The sequence below is a fragment of the Varroa destructor genome, unplaced genomic scaffold (genome assembly GCF_002443255.2).
Source record: "Varroa destructor unplaced genomic scaffold, Vdes_3.0 BEIS01000001.1, whole genome shotgun sequence".
Lineage (NCBI taxonomy): Eukaryota > Metazoa > Arthropoda > Arachnida > Mesostigmata > Varroidae > Varroa > Varroa destructor.
Genome location: NW_019211454.1, coordinates 75,702,863 through 75,716,461, shown reverse-complemented (window position 1 = coordinate 75,716,461; position 13,599 = coordinate 75,702,863). Strand labels below are relative to the sequence as shown.

At 38.7% G+C, this 13,599-nt stretch overlaps 1 protein-coding gene across 5 annotated transcripts in view; it reads right to left on the bottom strand.

Moving 5' to 3' along the window:
• The window catches only part of LOC111243433 (protocadherin Fat 3-like), a 162,584-nt gene extending 161,884 nt beyond the window's left edge, over window positions 1-700 (bottom strand). For 4 of the 5 annotated variants that reach the window (XM_086978391.1, XM_086978386.1, XM_086978387.1 and 1 more), the window contains exon 1: window positions 615-700. The gene's annotated coding sequence lies outside the window, so the exon portion shown is untranslated. The remainder of the gene's footprint in view (window positions 1-614) is intronic. The other variant, XM_086978390.1, reaches the window with a different exon arrangement.
• Between the last annotated feature and the right edge of the window lie 12,899 nt (window positions 701-13,599).

Here is a 13,599-nt window from a genome sequence, read left to right as displayed (position 1 = left end):
GTTTCGTCAGGACGGTGTGGCCTGAATGGCTGGAAGCATTTCTCTGAGTGCGGTACCAAGGAAAGCATGACCAACGAGCATAACTCAGCATTTGCAAAATTATCAACTAAGTATGAATAATAAGGAAAACAAGAAGTGAACAGTGATGTACTGTTATTTAGGGTAATAGCTGATTGTATGATTGCAATGCCATTTATGTAACCACGGATAAAACCAATCATATTCTCTATGAATACAATCCTAATAGGGGGAAGTCCTCGATTGTATGGATCAAAATCAGTGATCCTGGAGATTTACTTACGAAAGGTTAACAAAAATAATTCTCTACAAATAGGATACAACTGTATATTCATCGGTAAGTACGATGTAACCTTGCTTCCTAGTTGTCTTAAGCACCGTAGTGTCTTCAGATCGGTTGACAAGGTTTAAAAATAGTCAGATTTCAGAAGTCGTCCAAGTGACAATGTTGGAAAATTAAAGTCTCTTATCTGAGCAAGCCGTAATCAATATTTTCCATTATTAGTAATGAATATTAATTCTGAAGCACAAACAGGTGACTACTTTTTAAACCTGTATGAAAAAACATTAATAGTTTTTGCGTTCAACACAATCACCTTTCACTTGAGGCCTCATCCGTATTCTATACAGTTTTCACTAATTTTAACATTAACACCCGCTCTTACACCTTGCTAGTTATTTCGGCCAACATTCTAAATATTGGTTGGTTCACTTCTTCAAGACGATATCTCGCTACCTAGCATAATATCAGCCAGAACTAGTTGAAATTTATATCCTTACGGCTGACTTTTCTCTCCCACTCTTTCGCACGTTTTCCCTCTATCCCTTGTTCGGCGCTTCTCAATGGTGTTTTCTACTTTTTAGCAAAGGCACCGTTTCAGTAGACGAGCACTATCCAGCACCTACAACTGCCACAGCAACACCAGCAGCAATCACAACGACTAGAACGATGCAATCTATCCGTTTTCGTGCACTGGCGTAACCAACGTGGTCGCAGTTGTTGGGGCTGCTGGAGGCAGTAATGCCGAGTTGACCCACTTTTGGGCAGGTAACGGCCAGCCAGTCGGCAGCAGAAGTCCGGTAGTACCAAGCGCCGAAGCAGCTTTTCACTACTTGTGCTAGCGACGGCCGTATCACTCCGGCGTCTGGCTCTGCCAATGACGGCGACGTCAAACAGCAGTAGAGCATCAGGAAGAGGCGAAAAGAAAATGAACAACGGACAAACGGCAAGGAAATAGTTTGCTTGCAGACGCGGTAGTAACATTAACCGCAAAGTTGAGATAAGGCTCTGTAGTTTACATCTCGACACGATTTTCTGGAATTTGGCCAATTTTTGGAGTAAGAACCCGCGTGTGTGGCTGTTTTTTATTCGGTGATTTTGGCAACTACTACTACGGCAAATATGTGCAACTGTCTCCGCATACGCGTTTATGTAAATTTGTGTATTTTTGTTTCCCCTCTTTCTTGTTCGTGATGCGGCTGTGTTAATATCTTGCAGGTCGTTCTTCCTTGAATGGTCTTTTATTTTCTTTTTCCAGTATGCATCTGTCTATTTATCAATTGATTAACTGATATACGAGTAACAGTTATGTAGATGAATCCTATATGTATGGTTCTGTGTATGTTTTATATCAGGGCTCAGACCAGCAACTCCTGACAACTTTTCAGCTTGCGAATTAGTCGCCCTAGCCATCGCGGTGTCTAACATATGTGTTATACCGGAACAAGCCAATGTCAGATAAAAAATAAAGGAATCCGAAAATTACTTAGCAAGCGGTATCTAAAATACAACACATCCTAATTTTACGACCCGCTGCTGGGTTTTGTGATGCGGGCTTATTGCATTATACTATCCACTAATACGTTAAGGCTCTTAGGGCCAACTAATCTCGTGATAAATTGGTTTAGATACTTGTTTACTACAACACCGCCTAGTTTTATAGTAAGTTGAGCGAATAATAAAAAAACGATTAACATATAAGTAATGTAGAATTATAATATATATATATAAACCAAAGTTATAATTTTGCCCCGTTTTGAGAATATCAGGCTAATCCCAATAGGGCAACTGACAAGGTAATCAAAGATTGATCAATCAGAATTCTCTAATACCTAATATTAGCTCTTATTCCAAATTCAGACTTTTACGATTATTGAACCAAAAAAATGTTTATCTGAATGATTACTTTAGCATAGTATTCGGATTACTCATATTTAATCATCATCTATAGATCTCATGCTGGACTGACAATGATAGTCAAAGGACCTTACGTTTAACTCATAGCCGCAACAATATATCATTGAAGTTAGTAATATTGTTTCGCTACGGATGCTAAACTAAGTATCAACGGCAGAGTCCCTTTTTGGCCATCTCCCTTTGTTTTACCTTTCAAAAGACATTGCTTTTTTTAGCAATACCTAAATTTTTCAATTATTTCCAGATTCCTGATCCAATGATACGATTTTATCGCCTCCTTATAATGGTCGCACCTACATCAGTTTGCAACAAGCAGAAGAACAAAAGCCAACCATAATATTCACAGAAACACTCAGTTTCTATATTACAAACGGAAAAATCTGCAGCAAAACATGAATAACTTATACATTGTTCATGTACTATATTGATTAAAAAAAACAGTCTATGAAGCCAGTTGTAAGGATTTCGGAATCTCATCTAGAAATTAGCAGGCTGTAACTGGTAGTAGGGAATGCACCTCCAGTCGTATAGGCGCATATAGAAATATATAAATACCTCCGCGCTAAATCGACCATCTTCTCGTATCATTTTTTTCAGTTCATGGAATCTTTACTCTTCACCGTATTTTACATCTATTAAATGCTCACAAACCTTTTTCCTATATAGCAACAGCTACGGAAATGCCTGGATTTATTGATACGGGCCGTAACTATATATATGTGGATATATATATATATATATTATTTTACCAGCAGAGTGTGACCTTCATCAGCATTTTGTGTTTACAGTTACAGCGTTGTTAGAACTCGGCTTGAAAAATTCCATACAACTATCTCTATTTTAAGATTTGCTATGATATATATCATTTTTGAAGCAATCAAGGCTTACGGACGTTTTCAGATCCGCATGCATCTTTAAGAGATAAGAATTTGGTCGTATCCATTCCCAAAAGCAACATTTCAGAGAAAGGCGTGGCCCATGTAGGACCATTGTGTAGGAAAATTGCCAAATAATAATATGAATGGGTGTATATAATTTTTAGTATCCATTTTTGTATGATTTTTATATAGTTATATGATACTATAAAAAAGAACAATTACAGTATTTATATGTAAGTACTTTTATCACTATTTAGCGATTTTTCTTTTATATTACAGAATTGTATCCTTCACTCAAATTATCAGTAAGCTCCCTAGGAGCTAAAATGTACATTCTTCCCATATTTGCAAACGATATACATTTTTGGTTTATTTGTATTGCTCTCTTTTACGCCTTATATGTGCTCTTTTCTTGAGAGGTCTCGATTGTGGCCCTTGTATTTTATAATGGCGTCCCGATCACTAGATTCTAAACGCTACTGATTTGTATCATGGTGTACGCTTGATAAAGTTATGTTCGCTGCATCGCCCTACTTTTCTTCAACCTTTTGTGATCTGTGATTATGTAAATACAACAAGACATTTTTCCCTGTGGGCATAAAACTAAAGTTCATGTCAAATATGTGTGAAATAATATTAATTCGCTGTTTAAGTTTAGGTTACATCCATTTCTTTGTTATTTTGTTTGAGTTTTGTGATCAAGGGCATGTTTTAGATTACACGAATCCAGGCTAGAGTCTAAACACCGTTGAATTAAAGCCAAAACTCTGTTAAGAAAGAGTACTCAAATTCGAGAGTGTAAAGCGACCAATCTGCATCAGAAAATGGTAAACTTCAAACCTGCTAGTAGTCCTTTGGTGCTTTCAGTTAATCTTACTACATGGTTACATGCTTTCCTTTGAGTAAACGTTCTCAAGTTCCTTTCGACTAGCTTCGTCAACTCGGATAGTAATTGATATCTGTTTGTGGCAGTTGATTACGATACTTAACATATCACTAAGGCTGTTAGGCGTTTCTACGCCTTCGTAGCCTTCGAGGGTTACTGTGTCAGCGATCTGTGTATTTACCCTTAGTAGTAGTCCTATGGATAACTCCCACAACCTCTATTTGTTCGGCAACCTACTGCAATGTTTTTTTTTCGTTTTCAAGGGAAAGAATCGCACTGCTTTTAATTTTAGTTTCTTGCTTTCATTTTCCTTAGTTTCGTTTCGTTGCTTTTAGCCACTTCATACCACCTTCTTTCTGGCTCACTCCTATCTCTATAGAATTAAAGCGCTGTCAATGCCGCTAACCTAGAGTGTGTTAGTACATTGAAGTCGCAAAAAATCATTTCAAGGACATCATTGTGAATAGGGAAATTACGTTCAGCGAAGCAAGCGCGAAGGCTTAAAATGTTTATCATTTCCTACCAGGACGTTTTGCTTAGATAGAACAAGTACGCTCAGGCTATTACTTGAAGTAGAGTACGCTCTGCCAGGGCAGCCTTTAGTGAAGGAAATATGGAACGACAAAGGGCAAATTGGAGAAAATAAGGATCGATACAGGATCAGCTATGCCAGTACTAATTACAATCAGCCTCCGCCATCGACGTTTTTGCACTCGGGTTTTTGCACTGCGCTGTGCGATTCTTTTAACCTTAACTTCCTTTCTCTTTCCTGCCCCTCGCTAATATAGAACCACAATCTAGTCTTTTTGCGGAAGAAGGTCCTAAATATGAAACCATTATTGTATTTAATGAGACTCACCTTGTTCATACGATTTTCATCTCTATACCTGTTGAACTCGGCAAAAGAAGTACAGATTGTCCAAATGATTTTATAAACAGCTGTCGTCCGGGTTTCGTTTAAATCATTAAAGAATTCAGCATTGAGGTATCAGTTTGGCAGAGGAAAACAACCGTTTGTAGATACTGTTTCTTTATAGCTCATTTTCCTACATGGACATGAAGCCGAGAAATTTTTGTAGTCACTGAAATGACGACAAAAATAACTCAATTATACTTCTGATTATATTCCTAGTTCCTTCATTTTTCACCTTTAGAGCAGGTAGTTGACGAAAAAACAACTCTGGAGGCCCTAACATTTTCAAAGGTCCTTGGCGGGCCAAAACAGTCACATCAGATGTATCATTAAACCGTGCAATGCTGGGCAGAAAAGGTACTTGAAAAATTTTGAACTGGGTGCCGTCAACTTCATACCATGGTAAGCCCGAAGATATGATTCGGGTTTTGTGGACTGAAAAGAGAAGATGGTTAGAAAAAATGATAATATTAACGAACGGTGATTCAATGTTACAAACTAGCCCTTAAATGGTCGTCAATGCAGAGGTAGTACTTCCTCAACGAGATTGAAACTTATTCTATGGTTACAAGTCGTTTATGTGTTTTCCTGGGTACGACGTTGCAAGGATAGATGTAATATTTAGTATTTTGGTAAATTTTACAGGAAATAAATGGACAGCTCACATAGAAGAAAATTATGATGCTTTGAGATGCAAGCAAGCAGCCCAAAAAAATTAGCTTGACAAAGATTATGAAAAGATATGCGACACACATTACTAACGTTTCTCAACGCTACAATTAACACGTGCTTTAATAGCTTTAAGTTGTTTAACCATATTATTATCTTAGTATAGCTGCTATTTTATAACACGAGCATAAGTCACTGAGAACGAAAGGAACAACGCTACCTAAGGCGCTCGGTTTCAGGCAGTATGGTGGTACGAACGGGCAAAAGCTAAAATAGCAAACCATATCCTAGTTCCTTTGTGATGCGCAGTTGAGCCTTTTGCTCACTAGCAGCAGAGACCGGTCGTAGCGTTCATTATCTTCAATGGCTGTCTACATGACAACGCCTGTGGGTGACTGTGCTGTCTCGTGGTGGCGGTGGTAAACGAAAGCTCATTCCCCAAAGCGTGGAATTTGCGATGATGGGGACGACAGTCAAATGTGGAGGATGAGGATTGGAACACCGAAAGGGACGACGTTAGTCGAGTAAATGAGTGGGTGTATGTCGAAATCATTAACTGCCTTGTCCTTTGCTCACACCAAACACAATGCTATGTTATTTAGAGCTGTTTAAGGTAATGGGTTTAGGGCAGGCCGGCTGGGGCTTGGAAGATCCAGCCAACCAACCTGGTGCAATGATGCAGTACGATTGAAAGAAAAAACGCACACCTATTGTATCACTCCAGGCTGCTATATAAATGATGGAAACAATAATTTTGCGCTCATACATGAACTAATCGGTACACTCACTAACGTACATCCGTGAAGTTGCTTACACCCGCCAACTTCATCACGTTTCGCCCGTCGCTTAGATCTTCAAGGCCGTCGCCATTACGACAAACATATGTTACATTTTTTCGACTTTATAATAATTGTGGGGAATACAGCCTAGCTTGTATACTGGAGTTAGCGCACGTACCGTTTCCGTACATCAGCAACAGCCAGCCTTTACGTCAACTAGCAATTAAAATCACTTCGGATTTCAAATTTTACTCAAACAATAGCACTTGAGTGTATGAGCTAGCCTATCAGTTGCACTGTTTTCGGTTTTTCGATGTAAGAAGAAAAACACAATTCTGAAAATTTGATGTAAAATTCGGTTAAAGTCGTTTGTTTACTACTATTCGTCATTGCTCAGCTGAGCGTACGAAATGAGACAACGAGCGGCAGTGAAATACCATCGCGTAAACAACTAAATGTTGTCCATTTACTTTGAACTAACTAACTTAAAACGTAAATCGATTAATAAAATTAAATCGCTAACTAAAAAGCATTCCTGTCAATAGAGAAAGACGCATAATGCCAACTGGCTGACAAATATCGTATCAATATTATTTCTACCTATTCCATATAGTTCCTTCGACGTCAAGTTGTATTTATGATACGTGTATTTGTACGTCGACGTATGAAGTATGTAAGACGTAAATATGTAAGTCAACAAATTAAGAACAGCTACGTTTCGGTCAGTAATTAGTAATCCTTAGTTGTTCGATAAGGAGGTTCCCAAAAAAGGAGCTCTGCACGAGGAATAAGATATAAATATTCACTTTGTTGAGACAGGCCGGGGCATTGAGAGAACAGCAGCCCACCGAAGAGTAAAGACGAATCATACTCGAATGCGAAATTTCGCATTGATTATAAAGTGCAAAGCCTTTAAAATATTTATTCTGGACTGGCAATTATAGGATAATCGGGTGGGTCTCAAAGAAAGTTGGACTATATACTTGAATTTCAGCAATGCCAATCGGATGTTTCTGCAAAGTCGGCCCCTATAGAGCTCAATATTAATTTTAGCAGACACTAGTTCTGATACACAGTTATTCTTCAAAAAAAAGCACCATGCATCTGTCGTTTGTTGGCGTTTTCGGTTGTATTCCGGCTGGAATTATTGGCCGCCAAGCTCGTTTGCTTTCTGCAAAAGCACGACTTTTTTCCTTAAGCATCCCTAATTCTTCCTTAGCATTCACGCACTGCTTCTCCTTTTCGTCCTTCGGAGGAACATCTGTACACACTTTCCTTCTTCTCAGGACCCAACCAGAACAGGCGTGCCTGCTGTGAAGCAGTCAACAACTCGGTGCTTTTCTAGTTTTATCCTAACCTAACTCCTAGCTAGCTTTTTCGTAGCAAAACTTACGCCCATATATTTTCAATCGAAGGACACCATCTGGTAAGGTGGAGGTCTGTCTGGTAAGGATTGGTTGCCTCATCCTGTCGACGCAGTAATTCGTTATCTGTTTGTTTTGCGGGAATCATCTTATCGTCGCAAGGACATTGACTATCCCGCAATCTGCATACGAATCAAAGTGGATCACTGATACGAAAACAATTGCGGGTAATGCGGTAGCACTGGGCGTTTACTATTTTTTACGATATTTGCATAACGCCGTAGTAGAGTTTAATTTAAGGAATACTAGGCTGGATGACGGATGACCGCTTGAAGCTAAATATTTCATTTCTCAGGTATCTATTTTCCACTCATAACAAGATCTTGCATATCCGTCAGTGACTATTTTACGTCATCACTGTAGTAACGTACATGTCGCTTGTTCATAGCGGCAAAAGAAGTAACGTTGTCACAATGCACGGCGTTAATGCCTGCAGGATACTTTAACATTCAGTTTGTGAGAGGAAACATTATAACATAACGTACTAAAGCTAGATTGTTCCTTTGTGCCATTTTCGTTTAGCAGACCGGATCCAGAAGACCCTTTTTAGAAGTGGTAGGACACAATATCTGTTAGCATCCTCATGACTCTAACACATATTTAGGAATTAGCCATATTAAGCTCCAAACAAATTTTGATTGCATTGTTAGTGCAAATGAATACGATGGCTTCAATCCGAGCAAGTTGTGGTATACACTCACTGCGCTTTTACTTCCGTACTGATAAGCGATATTGTTTGGGAGTTTTAAATGTTTTTTTTTTTCTTTTGAGCTTAATGAGCGCACACTTCATCAACCCAAAGTAATTTTGCCCGTCGCATACTCTCATTGTTGCTTCAGCTACTGTAGTAGACATGATCGATATGGGTGTTTCAACTTTATGTCGCAATGCGACTTCCATGTTTGATTTTATTTTACACCGAAATCATTTAGATCGAGGCAGTGAAAGAAGAAGAGAAGTAAGAATAAACATTATTTCAAGCCCCCAGTCCTAGTAAGATCTTATGAACTCGGTTATTGCACCATGTTGGCATTGATCCAACCATGGATGCTCCTCAAAAAAAAAAAGTATTTTCGATACCTAATGTGCTTCGTCCTTTCGCCGACGTCAAAAATCTTCCTAAGCAGCTAAGGGTAACTCGTGTTGTACGATGTGGACTCCATGCCTAGGTAACTGCTAAAAAATAGTTAACGAAGGTTCAAAGATGGCATTTCGGAACTTCAGGATACACCTGCCTTAGCTGGCTATCCAAGATAGATGAGAGCCTTTTAAAGCATGAGAAAAACGGCAGACGATTCACAGTTTAATTTTAGTCAGACATTTTAAATCTATGATTTTCTCAAAAATTGAGAAGCCATAGACTGAGTGAGAAACATAGGGAAATTTAGCTTCCCATTGTATATCGACATTTTATTTGCTAATAAAAAAAAAAACACGAAACCGCTATGGCAGGTTTTTACACAAAACAGTTAGAATTGATGAGAAGTGATGTTCCGTCGACCTACGCCAAGAGATACATCTAGTATCAGAGTTAAGAGCCGACAGATTATCCAATCCCTGTCAAACGAAGTGTATTACCGCACAGTCGACAGTCAAGAAAACCTCAAAGCCAACGTTAGACCTGATAATATTTGCTGAGAAAGATTAAATAAAGTGCTTGAAAGATAGCAAAAGGTCGTAGAGGGTCACCGCAAATAGATAATAGAATACTTTATAACTAGAATTAGAGTAAGACGCTACATTTTTTCAAATGAAAAATGAACTAAATTATATTCCAGTTTTATATAAGGCTGTTGAACAGCCGCAAAAACGACAGGTTTTGAGTCATGTGGCAACTGACTCATTTGTTAAGCCCTTTGCGTAAATTGTGCACACAACGACCAGCCGGTCTATTCTTCATTTTGTCTACTTCACACCTTCGCGGTTTGGACGATAATTTACTATATCTATTTAGGCTTTAATGATGCATGCATATAGCTTTTCCATTAAAGATTAATAATAAAAGAGGTAATAACAGATAATTATAATTGCACTAATCCGTACGCACATTATCCTTAGAGTTTCCTTCCAAGGTTCCAAGTGGAAAATAGGTTAAAGGGCTGTCTAGGTAAGTATTCATTCCCTATTCAGAAGTTTCTTTTTCGGCTTTTAAGCAAACGATGATTGACTGGACACGGATCCTTTACAGCCAGTGATCCTTCAGCATCGCTCTGTCAATAGCGCCAAACGAAATTAATTAGTTCTTACAATAGAAAATACACACAGGCATAAGCGCAAATACATCGAAACCTTTCGCCGGTCCCATTTGAGCTCGACGGAAGTCGCAAGGGAGGCAGAGGGTGACAAGGTTTCTGCCGCTTGCGTTGCCTCAGCGAAGACTTCTCGATTTTTATCGTTCAAGTCGTTCTCCATAAGAAGGATTGCCCGCAGCAAATGTCCTGCTTTTCATAACAGCTAGGCTATCAACGTTCGCTATCTCCTAGGCAATTACTGGGATATATCTGCAACCGTCAAGATCCCATAGGTCTGCATTATTGGGTAGGAGGCTCAGCGAGGTCCCTACATTGAATGACGCCGCATCAATAACACTAACAGCAGCTGTAACAACCATTGCTATGATCTTTACCGCATCTGGCACAAATATCAACAATCGCGATTAAGATTACAGCCATGCAGCTGTCTCCACTCACTGCCAACTCCGCATTTCATCACCGTTTCAGCCAGCTTCATATGCTATGTTGTTGCCTGTCCTCTTTGTCCATTACCATCGTCCCTTTCACCCTACGTATCTATCGCTAGCCCCCATTTATTTCGTTTCTATTTGTTGAAAAGATCTTTTCGTCTCTCTCGCGACAATACTATGTCTAACAGATGTCCAGCTTTGGCTACTGTTACAGGCTCCAGCAAACTGCTGTGCAAGTTATCCTGGTAACAGCAAAGGCTGATTATTGCTCTGCTATTAAATCAATGTCTTTGCCTTTTGCTTTTCCTTGATTATATTTTATGTCCGCTAGAGTGGGTGACTACATCTGATTTACAGGGTCCGTCTGTTGATAATAGTAGTAATAATAATAAGCGATGCTATTCCTTTTTTCTTTCCTTAGGGATATTGTAACAATAGCTCCGGATATATATATATATATATATATATATATATATATATGCTATTGTTAGTACATGTACAATATCCCTAAGGAAAGGAAAAGGGACAGGCGTCGCCTATTATTATTATTATTGCTACTATTGTCAACACAGGGGCCCTGTAAATTACTTGTAGTCACTCACTCTAGCCGATACAAAGAGATATTGACGCTTCGACATGCACACAAGATCGGCGACACAAGGTGCTCACTTTTTCTCCCTTGTGTGTGTTTACAGTTGTATTAACATTTCTTATTATTTCAAAAATGTATTCAAATAAGTTTGTCAAATTCAATAACGAGAATTTGCAAAACGAGTCTCATATTTTCTATCCTACACGCGGACCTACTCCTCAGGAAACCCGAGGGCTTGTTGAAATGGGGTTCTAATATTTTCGAAAAATAAGAAGCTATGACTGGAACAGCTGGAAAAAAGAGACATTGTGCATAGCTTAAATCCCCGGTCGATGCAATATGAGGGTAGAATTTTAAAAACTGTCGCCTTCGCTGCTTTACGTAATACCCTCCATTAACAAAGCTGACATCGGCAGTATAGAGATATCTATTTGTCAATCGCAAATATTAAGCTCTAAACAAGCGATGCCATAACGTCACATTTTCAATCCTTGCAGCAATAAGATGATGATGATAATAATATTTAATCGTTTTGAAATAGTTACCATAGTGATTGAATGGTTAGTTCCCGGTACCCTGACCTGTTGTTGACGTGTTATTTGCTTGGCGACCCCAAGTCATGTCATTGTCGATTGGGCGAAACTGTCCCCATTGTCACCTGTACGAAAACGTCGGCCGTAAATAGAAAACAGAACACGCTAACATGCAACCCCATCATTTTTGCTCCAAACTGGCGACAAAAAATTCCGTTAAGAAGGCGAATAACAGCACAATCACATGATGGATTTTGATACTATACAAACACAACAGTCACAAACAATTCGGCAGTATTATACGGGCGTCTTCTCTAAGGAAATCGTATATATCGCATAACTAAACATGGATTATACATTTTACAGATGCTGTCAAAGCTGTATCTCATAATCATCATGTATTTTGTGCCGCATTTTACCACCCTATTACCTATTTAAGTGAGGATTTGCTGTCATCGACAAGCAATGGCGAGAGCTGTTCTATTATATGTGTGTTGGTTTTTCGTCAGGTCAAACCTAAAACAATCCATAGATACATGTATATCTATATGCACATTTTCATGTATACGTATATACAACAAACTTGCTTCGTTTCCAGTATATCTTTGTCAGCTCGTCGATTGGATCGAATCGACAAAGATGGTCAACAATCGCTTAACAATATTCAGAACGAGAAATCAAGAGCATTTTCTTGATAAAAGGGCGCTCATACAGCGATAGAAAAAAAACGTTTAACGCATTCGTCATCTGTCAGTTAACCTTGCATCATTGTTTTCCAATAGGCCATCATCGGCTAGAACACTAGCGTCATTACCTTACTTTTAAATAGGCCATGATTCGAGTCCTACCCAACGAACACCAAACATGCTTTGTGTCGACGCTTAGAATTGATGAAAAGCAAACATACAAATCAGCCTAATAGACCGGTTATAATTTATTGCACAACAATTGATGAGCATTTTAAAAATCGAAATGACCTCTTGTCCAGTTTTGCGTTCCTTTAATTACATATATAACGTATGCTTTGTTCAATGGCATTTCGCCATGAATCTAACGTTGGACATTAAAAAGATGGTAAAATGATGTGAAGCGGGATGGTTTGGCAAACATACAAATAGATACAGGGAGCGGGCCATCTGAATTGAAAAAGTTCCTCATAAACCGTTCCTAAAACTGTATCTAAGCAAAAATGAATAATTCAATAGCATTTCTTACATATGTTAGAAGTGCTGTCCCCGACGACCCTGGATATCTAAGGGAACGATAATTTAGCGCAGTTACGATTTCAATTCAATCCCTTAGAAATTTCCGAAATATTCTTTCCTTAGTCTGCAAATAGCCGCACATGAAGCTATATCGGTATACCCTAATTTGTATAATATCGTCCGAATACGCCACACATAAACAATTCCGGCGGAATTAAGTTTCGAGTTAATAACAGACTAAGAAATCTCAAAAGAGCTGAAAGTTGGAGCTGATTTAAACGATCCAGTTGGCAATGTATACTCTCTTCCCCGAAACGGGCGTTAACTTCAGTATCAAAAATTCAGGTATAGCAAAACTGGTTTCATGAGTCATTTCGATGTACTTTCGAGCCTAATAAAAATCTCCCGGTTTGTTTCAGAATTTTTTCTCTCGTATTTTTCACTAGCCAAATGAAATCTGGCAACAACGTAGACCGTCTACTTCAAGCAAAAAAAACGTCTTCAATCTTGGTGGGATTTCATCCAGCGCGGAAATATTATGTAACAGTTGATACTCGTTCAAGTTCGAAAAACCACACACTGCTTTATTTTGTTGTTTTGTTCTAGGTTCTATGACTGGTTCCCTCCTGGCAACAAGAATTGAAGGTGAATGCCCACACTCTATGATGACAAGCAGCTTGCCAGATATCGTCCGAATTTGAATGCTTCATAGTGTATACAGCTAGCTGATAACTTTACCTTTTTTGGACCAAAATTCACGTATGCGTACATATATATATATATATATATATATATAAGCTTTTTAGTCAACCCCGGAAGATT